The 12,944-nt window shown below is 38.0% G+C and overlaps 1 protein-coding gene across 6 annotated transcripts in view; it reads left to right on the plus strand.

Moving 5' to 3' along the window:
• The window catches only part of REPS2 (RALBP1 associated Eps domain containing 2), a 206,379-nt gene that overhangs the window by 18,577 nt on the left and 174,858 nt on the right, over nucleotides 1-12,944 (plus strand). The gene's annotated exons all lie outside the window — the stretch shown is intronic.

Here is a 12,944-nt window from a genome sequence, read left to right on the forward strand (position 1 = left end):
AAAAGTTTGCCAATCCCTTCTCTATATTCTTCTATATCTAGAATGGCAGATGGTCCTCAATAATAACAGCAGATTGGTCAGGTGTCATAGCTTATGCCTGTAATCCCAGCATTTTGAGAGGCCAAGGTGGGAGGATCACTTGAGCTGGAGTTCAGGACCAGCCTGGGCAACACAGTGAGACGTAGCTCTACAAAAATTAGCCAGGTGTGATGGTGCACGCTGGTGGTCCCAGCTACTTGGGAGGCTGAAGTGGGAGGATTGCTTGAGCCTGGGAAGTCAAGGCTGGAGGGAGCTGTGATCACACCATTGTGCTCCAGCCTGGGTGACAGAGTGAGACCCTGTCTCAAAAATATATATAAACAGATTGGATTTATGTACAGGTTCATATGTATATTAATTTTCTTTTGGTATGCAATATATTTTTCTTTCTTCCACTAAATGTTTCTCGTCATAAGCTTGGTGTCATGTACTATGGCATATCTCAAATATACTTGATTTCAGCTCTTTGCATACCCATATTGGTTTTCATAATAATCATAACCCTTTCCAAATGAGGGAGAGTAATGAATGTTATCATTTTATTAGTTAGTGTGCTTCCTTTGCTAGATCGGGAATTATATCTCCTAGTAATTATAACCCTCTATTTATTTTTAACTATATTGCTTTCTACTTTTGGGCTTTCATCCAACATATAAATATTGACAGTTTAATAATCTGAACTAAGCCACCTGGACTGATTGTAATATTTTAATTTGATAAATCTTGCATATGGTTAAGATTACATCTTCTACATTCATCAGATTGGATTTAACGCACTCACCATAATCAACTCTGGAACATTCTTGCAATTATTATTATTATTTTTAAAGGTTTTCTCCTTTGTCTCTTGTTTTCCCACTTTTTTTTTTTAAAGACGGAATCTCCCTCTGTTGCCCAGGCTGGAGTGCAGTGGCGTGATCTCGGCTCACTGCAACCTCCGCCCCCAGGGTTCAAGCGATTCTCCTGTCTCAGCCTCCTGAGTAGCTGGGACTACAGGCGTGTGCCACCATGCCCAGCTATTTTTTTGTATTTTTAGTAGAGACGGGGTTTCACCATGTTGGCCTGGCTGGTCTCAAACTCCTGACCTCAAGCAGTCTGCCTGCCTCGGCCTCCCGAAGTGCTGGGATTATAGGCGTGAGCCACCGTGCCCGGCCTGTTTTCCCACTTTTTAAAGTAACAGCCTTGTTGAGATGTAATGCACATACCATATAGTCACCAATTTAAAGTGTACAATTCAGTGGTTTTAGTATATTCACGGAATTGTGCAACCATCACAACTATTTCCAGAATATTTTTGTCACCCAAAAAAGAAACCCCATACTCACTAGCAATCACCCCCAGTTCCACCATTCCTAGGCAGCCATGGATCTACTTTTTGTCTATGGATTCGTCTATTCCAGACATTTCATAGAAATGAAACCATATAGTGTGTGGTCATTTGTGATTGTCTTCTTTCACTTAGCATGTTTTAAATGTAGCATGTATCAGCACTTCTTATTGCCAGTTCTGTTGTATGGCTATACCACATTTTATTTATCAGTTCATCAGTTGACAGACATTTGGGTCATTTTCACTTTTTGCCTATTATGTATAATGCTACTCTGAACACTTGTGTGTAGGTTTTTGTGTGGACATATGTTTTTATTTCTGTTGAATATATACCTAGAGGTGGAATTGTTGTGTCGTATGGTAACTCTATGTTTAACCTTTTGAGGAACTGCCAGGTTCTTTTGCAAAGCTGCTGTACTATTTGACATTCTCGTGAGCAATATGTGAGGGTTCCAGTTTCTCCACGTCCTTACCAACGTTTGTTATTGTCTATCTTTTTGATTATGGCTATCCTAGTGGGTGTGTAATGGTGTCTCATTGTGGTTTTAGTTGGAATTTCCCTGATGACTAATAATGTTGCATGTCTTTTCATGTGCTTATTGGCCACTTGTATATCTTCTTTAGAGAAATGTGTATTTAGATCATTTGTCCATTTTAAATTGGGTTGTCTTTATAAAATATTGAATTGTAAGAGTTCTTTATATATTCTGGATTCAATACATATGATACAATACATATAATACATATTTTAGTTGTCTATCAGATAAATGATTTGCAAAAATTTTCTTCCATTTTGTGGGTTGTCTTTTTACTTTCTTGATGGTGTCCTTTGAAGCATGAAAGCTTTTAATTTTGATGAAGTTTATTTATTGTTTTCTATTGTCACTTGTGTTTTTGGTGTCATATTTAAGAAACCATTGCGTAATCCAAGATCACAAAGATTTCACTTATGTTTTCTTCTAAGAGTTTTATAGTTTTAGCTCCTATATGTCGGTCTTTGATTCATTTTGAGTTAATTTTTGTATGTGGTGTGAAGTAGGGGTTCAACTTCATACTTTTGTATATGGATATCCACTTGTCTTAGCATCATTTTTTGAACAAACTGTTCTTTTCCTAATGGATTGTTTTGGAACCCTTGTGCAAAATCAGTTGACCTTATGTAAGTGTAAGGGTTTATGTCTAGACTGTGTCAGTATCACCCTGTCTTGATTTGTTTAATCTATTTTTGAGGCAGACTTTCGCTCCCTGATCTAAAATTAAAATGTTTCACAATTGATGATGTCTTATATGCATCAAAACTTGCAGACTGGGTGTAAATGGCTTGAGAAAATATATTGGAGACTAAAGGGCTGTTGGAGACTCATAGGAATCAAATAGTTAGAAGGTGGGGGAGTGGGAGAGGCGGTAAGTTGGATGCTTCCCAGGTGTTTAGCAGCCATCCCAAAGTGGCAGTCAAAAATAGGCTAGCTTTACATAATTTCAAAGTTAGGTACTGATGGTTCCAGTTTCTTTTTATGGATTCTTTTAAGAAGTGCTGTATCACCAAATGCTATTGATGGCATAGAAGACAACACTGTGGAAAAATATGGACATTGACCAGTCTGAGTCAAAAAGATGGACAGATAATTCAGTTCTGAATGTGAGGAATTTTTAGGAAAACCTTGAGCAGTTAATTTTGCTTATTTCCCTTTCTGTGTGTATATGAATGATAAATGAAAAGTCTGAAAGAGCTCCTTTAATAAGCCTAAGATAAATGCTAAGTTGTAGAGTACTGTGTCATATCTTATTTGGCTTTTTTTTTTTAGTGCCACCTGAAATACTGGTGTTTTAGCTTTGAGATGCTCTTATCCTCCTGCTTCCAGCTCTATCTACACCTCAGAAGGAGCTGGGTCCTCCAGAGTCTGTTGTATAAATTAACCTTCTTCCTGTAGTCACTCTATGCCCATCTGTTTCCCAGCCACTTTAATTTTGTTCTCTTTTTCCTTTCTCTTGTGCTTGTAGGTTTAAGTCTTAAAAACAAGCCAGGTGTTATTGTTTATAGTGGAGTTTTGAGTAGGAGTGGAGGTTAACCTGTACATCAGTCTAGTAGGAATATTCATTCAATCACTCAAGGGATGAGCTTATGGAAAAGTTACAAAAATAGTAGCATTCCCTTATATTCCTCACCCTGCTCCCTTAATGTTAACATTTTATGTAAGGGATCAAGAATAGGAAATTAATCTTGGTACAGTATTATTAACTAAACTACAGAGCTTATTTGAATTCCATCAGTTTTTCCACTGGTGGTCTATTTCTGTTCTAGGATCCTGTCCAGGATCCCATATTGCATTTAGTTATTATTTCTCCTTAGTCTCATCCAGTTTGTAATAATTTCTTAATCTTTAATGACACCTTTGAAGAGTACAGATCAATATTTTGTAGAATGTTTCTCAATTTGTATTTGTCTGATGCTTTCTTATGAATAAGGTTGTTCATTTTTTGCAAGAATATAATGATGCATATTTTTCAGTGTATCATATCAAGGAGTTCATGATGTTGTGTCTTGTTACTGGTGACATTTACCTTGATTCCTTGTTTAAATTGCTGTCTGCAGGGTTTCTCTACAGTAAAATTATTACCTTTTCTCTTTATGGTTAAAATATCTTGGGGGAGATGCTTTGAGACTAGGCAGATATCCTATTTATCCTCAAATTTTTGTCCATTGATTTTTTTCATTCTTTGGTGGATCACTCTGTATCATAGAGTATTTGTGACAAATATTTGATTAGCAGAAATAAAGCTATGCCCTACAAGAAGCAAAGATCAATTACATTGAAATCCTATTGTATTGGTTAATATAACACTAGCAGCTGTGTTCCTCAACTTTCAGGAGCTTAACACAACAGATGCTTTTCTTCTCAATATGGGCATTTCTGGTTGTGTGGGCAGTTTTCTGCCATGTTAATTCAAGGATCCAGACTAAACTTTTTATACTGAAGTAACTTCAAACTGACAGAAAATAGGGATGCAAGAATAGTACCAGGAAATCCTGTATACCCTTTACTAGATTTACTTAACATTTGCTACATGTGCCTTATCATTTTCTTTCTGTCTATTCATATATGTATATGTATTTTATATATCTGTATTTATATATTGATTTCCATATACTAAATCACTTGAGATTAAATCACATACATCATGTTCTTCTATGCCTTAATAGTTTAAACTTAATATATTTATTGGTTTAAATCTAGTATACAGTTTCAGAATTGCTAACCCATATCTGTTTGAGAAACACTTTCACTAACTAGATTACAGCATTTATACAATTCTTTTATTCTTTAGTTTTGCAATATCTAGTCAAGATATGATTTTCCAGTTTCCCACTGAAGTATTAAGTTTGAAAACTGTACGTAAGCACACTGTTATTCAAATTTAGGAAATTTGATATCAGTACTTTAGTATGCAGTCTGTATTCCAGTTTCATTAATTATCCCCAAAATGTTCTTCAGTGGAATATTTTTTTTCTCCTGGTACAGTATCAAGTCCAGGATCACGTATTGAATTTATTTGTCATGACTTTTTAGTTTCCTTTGATCTGGAACAGATCTTATAAGCCTTTCTTTGTCTTTCATGACATCGATATTTTGAACAATGACAAATTTATGACATTGTTTTATAGAATGTACCAAATTTGGGCTGGGTGCTGTGGCTCATGCCTACAATCCCAGCACTTTGGGAGGCCGAGGCAGGTGGATTGTCTGAGGTCAGGAATTCGAGACCAGCCTGGCAAACATGGTGAAACCCCATCTCTACTAAAAATACAAAAAACAAACAAAAAAAATTAGCCAGGGCACCTATAATCCCAGCTACTTGGGAGGCTGAGGCAAGAGAATCACTTTAACCCGGGAGGCAGAGGTTGCAGTGAGCCGAGGTTGCACCACTGCACTCCAGCCTGGGCGACAGAGCGAGATGCTCCATTACAAAAAAAAAAAAAAAAAAAAAAAAAAAAGAGAAGTGCCAAATTTGGGTTTGGTTGATGGCTCCTCTTGTTTAGATTGAGATTATGCATTTTTTTTTCTTTTATTATTATTATTATTATACTTTAGGCTCTATGGTACATGTGCGCAATGTGCAGGTAAGTTACATATGTATACATGTGCCATGCTGGTGCGCTGCACCCACCAACTCGTCATCTAGCATTAGGTATATCTCCCAATGCTATCCCTCCCCCCTCCCCCCACCCCACAACAGTCCCCGAAGTGTGATGTTCCCCTTCCTGTGTCCATGTGTTCTCATTGTTCAATTCCCACCTATGAGTGAGAATATGCGGTGTTTGGTTTTTTGTTCTTGCGATAGTTTACTGAGAATGATGATTTCCAATTTCATCCATGTCCCTACAAAGGACATGAACTCATCATTTTTTATGGCTGCATAATATTCCATGGTGTATATGTGCCACATTTTCTTAATCCAGTCTATCATTGTTGGACATTTGGGTTGGTTCCAAGTCTTTGCTATTGTGAATAATGCGGCAATAAACATACGTGTGCATGTGTCTTTATAGCAGCATGATTTATAGTCCTTTGGGTATATACCCAGTAATGGGATGGCTGGGTCGAATGGAATTTCTAGTTCTAGATCCCTGAGGAATCGCCACACTGACTTCCACAAGGGTTGAACTAGTTTACAGTCCCACCAACAGTGTAAAAGTGTTCCTATTTCTCCACATCCTCTCCAGCACCTGTTGTTTCCTGACATCGCCAAGTCAATCCTAAGCCAAAAGAACAAAGCTGGAGGCATCACACTACCTGACTTCAAACTATACTACAAGGCTACAGTAACCAAAACAGCATGGTACTGGTACCAAAACAGAGATATAGATCAATGGAACAGAACAGAGCCGTCAGAAATAATGCCACATATCTACAAGTATCTGATCTTTGACAAACCTGACAAAAACAAGAAATGGGGAAAGGATTCCCTATTTAATAAATGGTGCTGGGAAAACTGGCTAGCCATATGTAGAAAGCTGAAACTGGATCCCTTCCTTACACCTTATACAAAAATCAATTCAAGATGGATTAAAGACTTAAACGTTAGACCTAAAACCATAAAAACCCTAGAAGAAAACCTAGGCATTACCATTCAGGACATAGGCATGGGCAAGGACTTCATGTCTAAAACACCAAAAGCAATGGCAACAAAAGCCAAAATTGACAAATGGGATCTAATTAAACTCAAGAGCTTCTGCACAGCAAAAGAAACTACCATCAGAGTGAACAGGCAACCTACAAAATGGGAGAACATTTTCACAACCTACTCATCTGACAAAGGGCTAATATCCAGAATCTACAATGAACTCCAACAAATTTACAAGAAAAAAACAAACAACCCCATCAAAAAGTGGGCAAAGGACATGAACAGACACTTCTCAAAAGAAGACATTTATGCAGCCAAAAAACACATGAAAAAATGCTCACCATCACTGGCCATCAGAGAAATGCAAATCAAAACCACAATGAGATACCATCTCACACCAGTTAGAATGGCAATCATTAAAAAGTCAGGAGATTATGCATTTTTAAAAAAACTTTTAGGTTCAGGGGTACATATGCTGATTTGTTGTATAGGTAAATTCTTGTCATGGGGATTTGTTGTACAGATTATTTCATTACCCAGGTACTAAACCTAGTATTCAGTAGTTTTTCTTTTTCTCTTCTTCCTCCTGCCACCCTCCATCCTCCAATAGGCCTCAATGTCTGTTGTTCTTCTCTGTGTGTCCATGTGTTCTCATCACTTAGCTCCCACTTACAAGTGAGAACATGCAGTATTTGGTTTTCTGTTCCTGTGTTAGTTTGTTTAGGATAATGGCCCCCAGCTCCATCCATGTTCCTGCAAAGGACATGATCTCATTCTTTTTTATGGTTGTGTAGTATTCCATGGTGTATATGTACCACATTTTCTTTATCCAGTCTATCATTGATGGGCATTTAGGTTGATTTTATGTTTTTGCTATTGTGAATAGTGCTGCAATGAACATATGCTTGCATGTGTCTTTATGGTAGAATGATTTATATTCCTTTGGGTATATACCCAGTAATGGGGTTGCTGGGTCGAATGGTATTTCTGTTCTTAGGTCTTTGAGGAATCGCCACTCTGTTTTCTACAATAGTTGAATTAATTTACACTCCTACCAGCAGTGTGTAAGCATTCCTTTTTCTCTGCAACCTCACTGGCACCTGTTTCTTTTTGACTTTTTAATAATAGCCATTCTTACTGATGTGAGATGGTATCTCATTGTGGTTTTGATTTGCATTTCTCTAATGATTAGTGATGTTGGGTTTTTTTTTTCATCTGCTCATTGGCCACATGTATGTCTTCTTTTGAAAAGTGTCTGAGATTTTGCATTTTTGTCTGGAATACTGCATAAGTGACATGTCCTTCTCAGGTAATGCATCAGGAGGCACATGATGTCTCAACCCCTCATTGGTGATTGTAATTTTGATCATTTGGTTAAATTACTGTTTGCTTAAGTGTAAACTATTTTTAGATATGACATATCAGAGTGATCAATACTGTGAAGCCTCTTACAACAGTGTTTAGATTGAAAAATTATGAGTGAAAAGCCTTTCACAGTCATTCGGATTGAATATGCCTAACATGAAATCCAAACTGTTTTAACATTTCTTTCAAGTCATTTTCTACCATGGAAATAATAATGCATGATTTAGCCATGCCTGAGTTTTATTTCCTCATGCAGGCATTTATTTCTTTAAAAAATGTAATTGAAAGTTCACTATAAAAGTTACCATTTTAACCATTTGAAGTGTACACTTCAGTGGCATTAAGTACATTCACAATGTTGTGCAACCATCACTACCATCCATCTCCAGGACTTCTTTATCATCCCAAACATAAACCGTATCTACTAAACAGTAACTCCCCAATTCCTTCTCCAGCCCCCGGTAACCTCATTTTATATGCCATCACAATATTTTAGAATAAACACCAACTTCCTGAGGTAAGATCATTTGACTTTTGCTCCCAGATCAGAACTATGATAAAAATATTATTTGCTATATACTAACAGGGCAATTTCTGGATTTTGGCATGAGTTACTATATTATAATTCTAAATCCTGGTAAGGGAAGCATTTTTATTCTGAAAGTAAACAAAAATAACCATTAGTATGATAATCTTTACCTCTGGGGGTGGGGTATTTTGGAGGGGGTGAGTACAAAGAGAGGTGAAATTATTCCTCTAGGGTGGCAGACCAGAGTTTAAATTGTTTCTTATGTTTTTCACCTTGGTTGTCTACCAATTGGATATAGTCACTCAGATCATCCATGTTTTTGTACCTGGTTTGATAGGTATAAATACCTATACATTGGAATAAATTCTAGCAGTTAGAGGTCCATGTTCCTTGGTCTGTAAAGTGAATATAACAAAACTGACTTCTCTCCAAAGGGTGCTTTGAGACAAAACTGTAAAACACTTTGCAGAGTAGAAGGGGGTTCCTTATTTTTAGTAACATTCCTCAGTGTTCTTCAAGAACTCACCTACTGCCAATCATTCCTCTGAGTTAAGAATATATATTAGAAGTAGTTTTAATAGCACCATAAACTATAGATAGCGTGGCCATATGTCTCTGTTTGCCTGGAGCTGAATAAATAACTACAGGTTCAAAAATACTCAAATAATAAAATTGCCTAGGTGGTGACCCACCTAGTTTGTTGCTGTATGGTGTTGGGTATCTCTTTTTTTTCCTTGACAAATTTGAAAAGGCCTTGAAACCATGGGCAGATTCCTTGGTTCAGATGGGCTGTAATAGGAGACACCAGGATAAGCCTGAGTCTCTTGCCCTTGAAAGATTAGCATATTGATAGATTGCATACCCGTTATCAGTTAGGTATCTGCCAAACCATTTGCACGGTTTCTCTGGAGTTCATACAGTTGGGAAGACTTCCTAGAGGCAAGAAGTGTTTTACCTGAAGATTCAGCAGTTACTATAGGGGCCTTCTTTTGGCTTCTTGCTCTTGGGACACCTTTACTTGAATGAGGTAGTCTCTTGCCATTAGTGCCTGTAGAGCCTTAATGATTCCTATTGGGATGCGTTGGCCAGAAGTGAGTTTCTCCACTTCATGTTGAAACTAACTTCTGTCTGAGTATTAAGGTTGGGTGATTCTGAGATCCTGAGCCAGCTGGAAGGACTTTCATTCACTTTCCACTCTTGTCTGAAGAATGCTTAGGCTACCTTACTGTTACTTCTCTGGTGGTACCAAAGGCCATGTAATGACATGGCTGGATGCGATCACTCAAGCCTGTAATCCCAGCACTTTGGGAGGCCAAGGCAGGAGGATCACTTGAGCCCAGGAGTTCAAGACCAGCCTGGGCGACATAGGAAGACCCCCATCTCTAAAAAATTTTTAAAAATCTAGCTGGGCATGTTGGTGTACTCCTGTAGTCCCAGCTACTCAGCAGGCTGAGATGGGAGGATTGCTTGAGCTTAGGAGATTGAGGCTGCAGTGAACCATGATCATACCACTGCACTCCAGCCTGGGCAACAGAGCAAGACCCTGTCTCTAAAAAAAAAAAAAAGAACAGATGTGATGATTGCCTCTTTCGGTTATATCCTGCTGCCTCAGAGCCCACTGCAGAACTTAGTGGCTTAGGATAACCATTTTCATAGTTTTTTCAGTGAGGGATTAGGGAAGATGTCAGCTGAGCTCTTCATTTCTGCTCCAGATGGCATTGGTTGGGCAATGGGACTGGAGGTTCTGCTTCTAAGATAGCTTCTTCACTCTTATGAATAGCTCCTCAGTGTCTGTGGCCAGTCTCTCTCCATGTGGTATCTCATCCACCCTGGCCTTTCCACATGCCTTAGGCTTCCCACATCATGGTGGTTCCTAGGTAGTTACTCTTCTTACAGAGTAGGGATGAAATGAAAGCCTCTATTCTAAATTCAGTTAAATACTGGTACAAATATTTAGTATGGGGATTGTGGGATCATTTTCTTATATCATAATTATAACCCAATCAGGGTAGAAAAGTGAAAGAAAGAAGGACACTTCATTTTCTTTGCTCTTTGTGTGGATGATGGGTTGTACAAATAGCAGGAGGTTCAACTTTTGGCTTGTTTTGGATTACTGAGCACCATCCTTCAGAAATGATTTCCTAATACTTTCCCGGCCATCTGGCATGAGCACAGAAGACCTTTTACTCAATAAAAGTAAGCTAATAATAATAAGTTGAAACATCTTGATAATAAATATATTTGTACAGCTTTTCAAATCCCAGGTTATTGAAATTCTGTCAGCCTTGGCTGGTTTCCATGCTCCTTCTGTGCCCTTGTGTTTTCTTTTCTTCTTTTTTTTTTGTTGAGCCACTCCTGCTGACTTGAAAAGGATGCTCTGAGCTCTAAAAGGAGGAGCAGTTTTGCTGGGATGCAGAAGTGGTGAAGTAAGGCTTGGATTCAATGACAGTAATCTCAGAATTCGTGGTGGAAGAGGGCACAGAATCCCAGCCTCCATTTTGCAGGTAAGGAAGAAGAAGTATAAAAAGATAAAATGGCTTTTCTTAATGTCAGCATCTGATTCTTTACCCTCTTTCACCCTAGCAGAGATTGTTAACATAAAACAGATGTTCCTTGGACAAGAGAAAAATAATAGAGCTGGCTCTTTTCATGATCCTGCATTTATTATTTGTAGCACTGGATCTCTAAACTAGGAAAAGCAATGTCGATTCTAACTAGAAATTATGGGGCGTTTAATAACACATGAGGCAAAATTATGAGGAAAGGTGAGAAACCAAGTGGCTCCTAGCTTCTACCACCTTATTTTCTATGGTGTAAGTTAGTGAATGATCCATTTTTAATGCAATAAAAAAGGAAATTTCTGATAGGCTTTACCTTAACTTCACATTGCTGTTTATATTACAGACAAAATGCTAAAGTTAACAAGTGTAAAATGCCCTAGGTCAGGGTTTTGAGTGCCCATAAGCAATTCTCTAGAATTATTTTGAGTGCTCAGATTATAGATTTGCCCCCATACCATATACTGTATTACCCATCACTGCAAGATTCTTTATAGGGTGTCAAGTATGTGGGAGGATTCAAACTAATTGTCTTAAATGCTTCATGGGATAGGAGATGATCCAATGGGAACTGAATGTTTTCAATTAGGATGTTCCCATGGATACTATTAAGCATGCCAAGATTCGTAGCCACAGGAGATTTTTACTTACTTCAATATTGATTAAGAAATCTGAGAACAGTCTCAAGAAGTGTAGGATGTAGGCGGAGGATAAATTTTGAGGATAGTCTAAAATTTGCTTTCTCTTCCATAGTTAAGGCCTAGTCCAGAAAAAGTCTAGGCAGTCAGCCAAGTGTAACAGCAGGATTTATGTCAAGAGAATGTCCAGAATAAAAGTGAACGTGGGTTGTTTCATTTACCCCAGGTGTATTTATTTATTAACATTTATTTAATGTTACTTATTATTTATTACCATTAGCTTTCTTATGTACTCGGTACAAAGCATTAGAATTACAACCCTTTGTATCTTTGTTGTTTATGAGGAAAACATCCTAAATAGTGTCTACAGACATCTTAAAATTCACATTCCCCTGAGAAAGGTTTATCCCTTAGGTTATTACTTTTTTTTTTTTTTTTCTGCACGTGGGTTTTTTACCTGGGTTCTCAGATCTCCAAGAAATTGGTGGATAGAATTCAAGGTGACTTCTTGGATGGAGAAAAAGTACATCTTTATTTTGACCAACCATGGATATTTAGCATTTTCATCAATTAATGAATGCAGGTGACAAATCACAGTACTATTGGCCCCATCTTTGAGTTTGTCCTCAATAGCTCACAGATATTTTCATATTGTATCACAGCTGTTGCAGATATCTTGAAATATTGTTTATTCTAATCACTCCAAAATTTGGGTGGTTATTGGCATTATCACCAGTTTTCTTTTTTTTTTTTTTTTTTTGAGGCAGTCTTTCTCTGGCACCCCCAGGCTGGAGTGCAGTGATGTGATCTTGGCTCACTGTGACCTCTGCCTCCCAGGTTCAAGCGATTCTCCTGCCTCAGCTTCCTGAGTAGCTGGGATTACAGGCACACGCCACCACGGCCCAGCTAATTTATTTATTTATTTATTCTTTATTTTTTATTTTTTCATTTTTTTTAGATGGAGTCTCACTCTGTCACCAGGCTGGAGTGCAGTGGTGTGATCTTGGCTCATTGCAACCTCCACCTCCCAGGTTCAAGCGATTCTCCTGCCTCAGCCTCCCGAGTAGCTGGGACTACGGGAGCATGCCACCACGCCCAGCTAATTTTTCTATTTTTAGTAGAGATGGAGTTTTACCATGTTGGCCAGGATGGTCTCGATCTCTTGACCTTGTGATCCACCTGCCTCGGCCAAAATGCTGGGATTACAGGCATGAGCCACCGTGCCTGGCCACATTACCACCAGTTCTTGATACTTAATGCCATAACAAAAGGCACGTGTATCACTATATCACAAATTAGCATTTTATAATATTTTAATAACGTTTTCAATATAAGTGGTTTCCCTTGTAATCATATATTTTA

This window comes from Pongo abelii, chromosome X (assembly GCF_028885655.2).
Source record: "Pongo abelii isolate AG06213 chromosome X, NHGRI_mPonAbe1-v2.0_pri, whole genome shotgun sequence".
NCBI lineage: Eukaryota > Metazoa > Chordata > Mammalia > Primates > Hominidae > Pongo > Pongo abelii.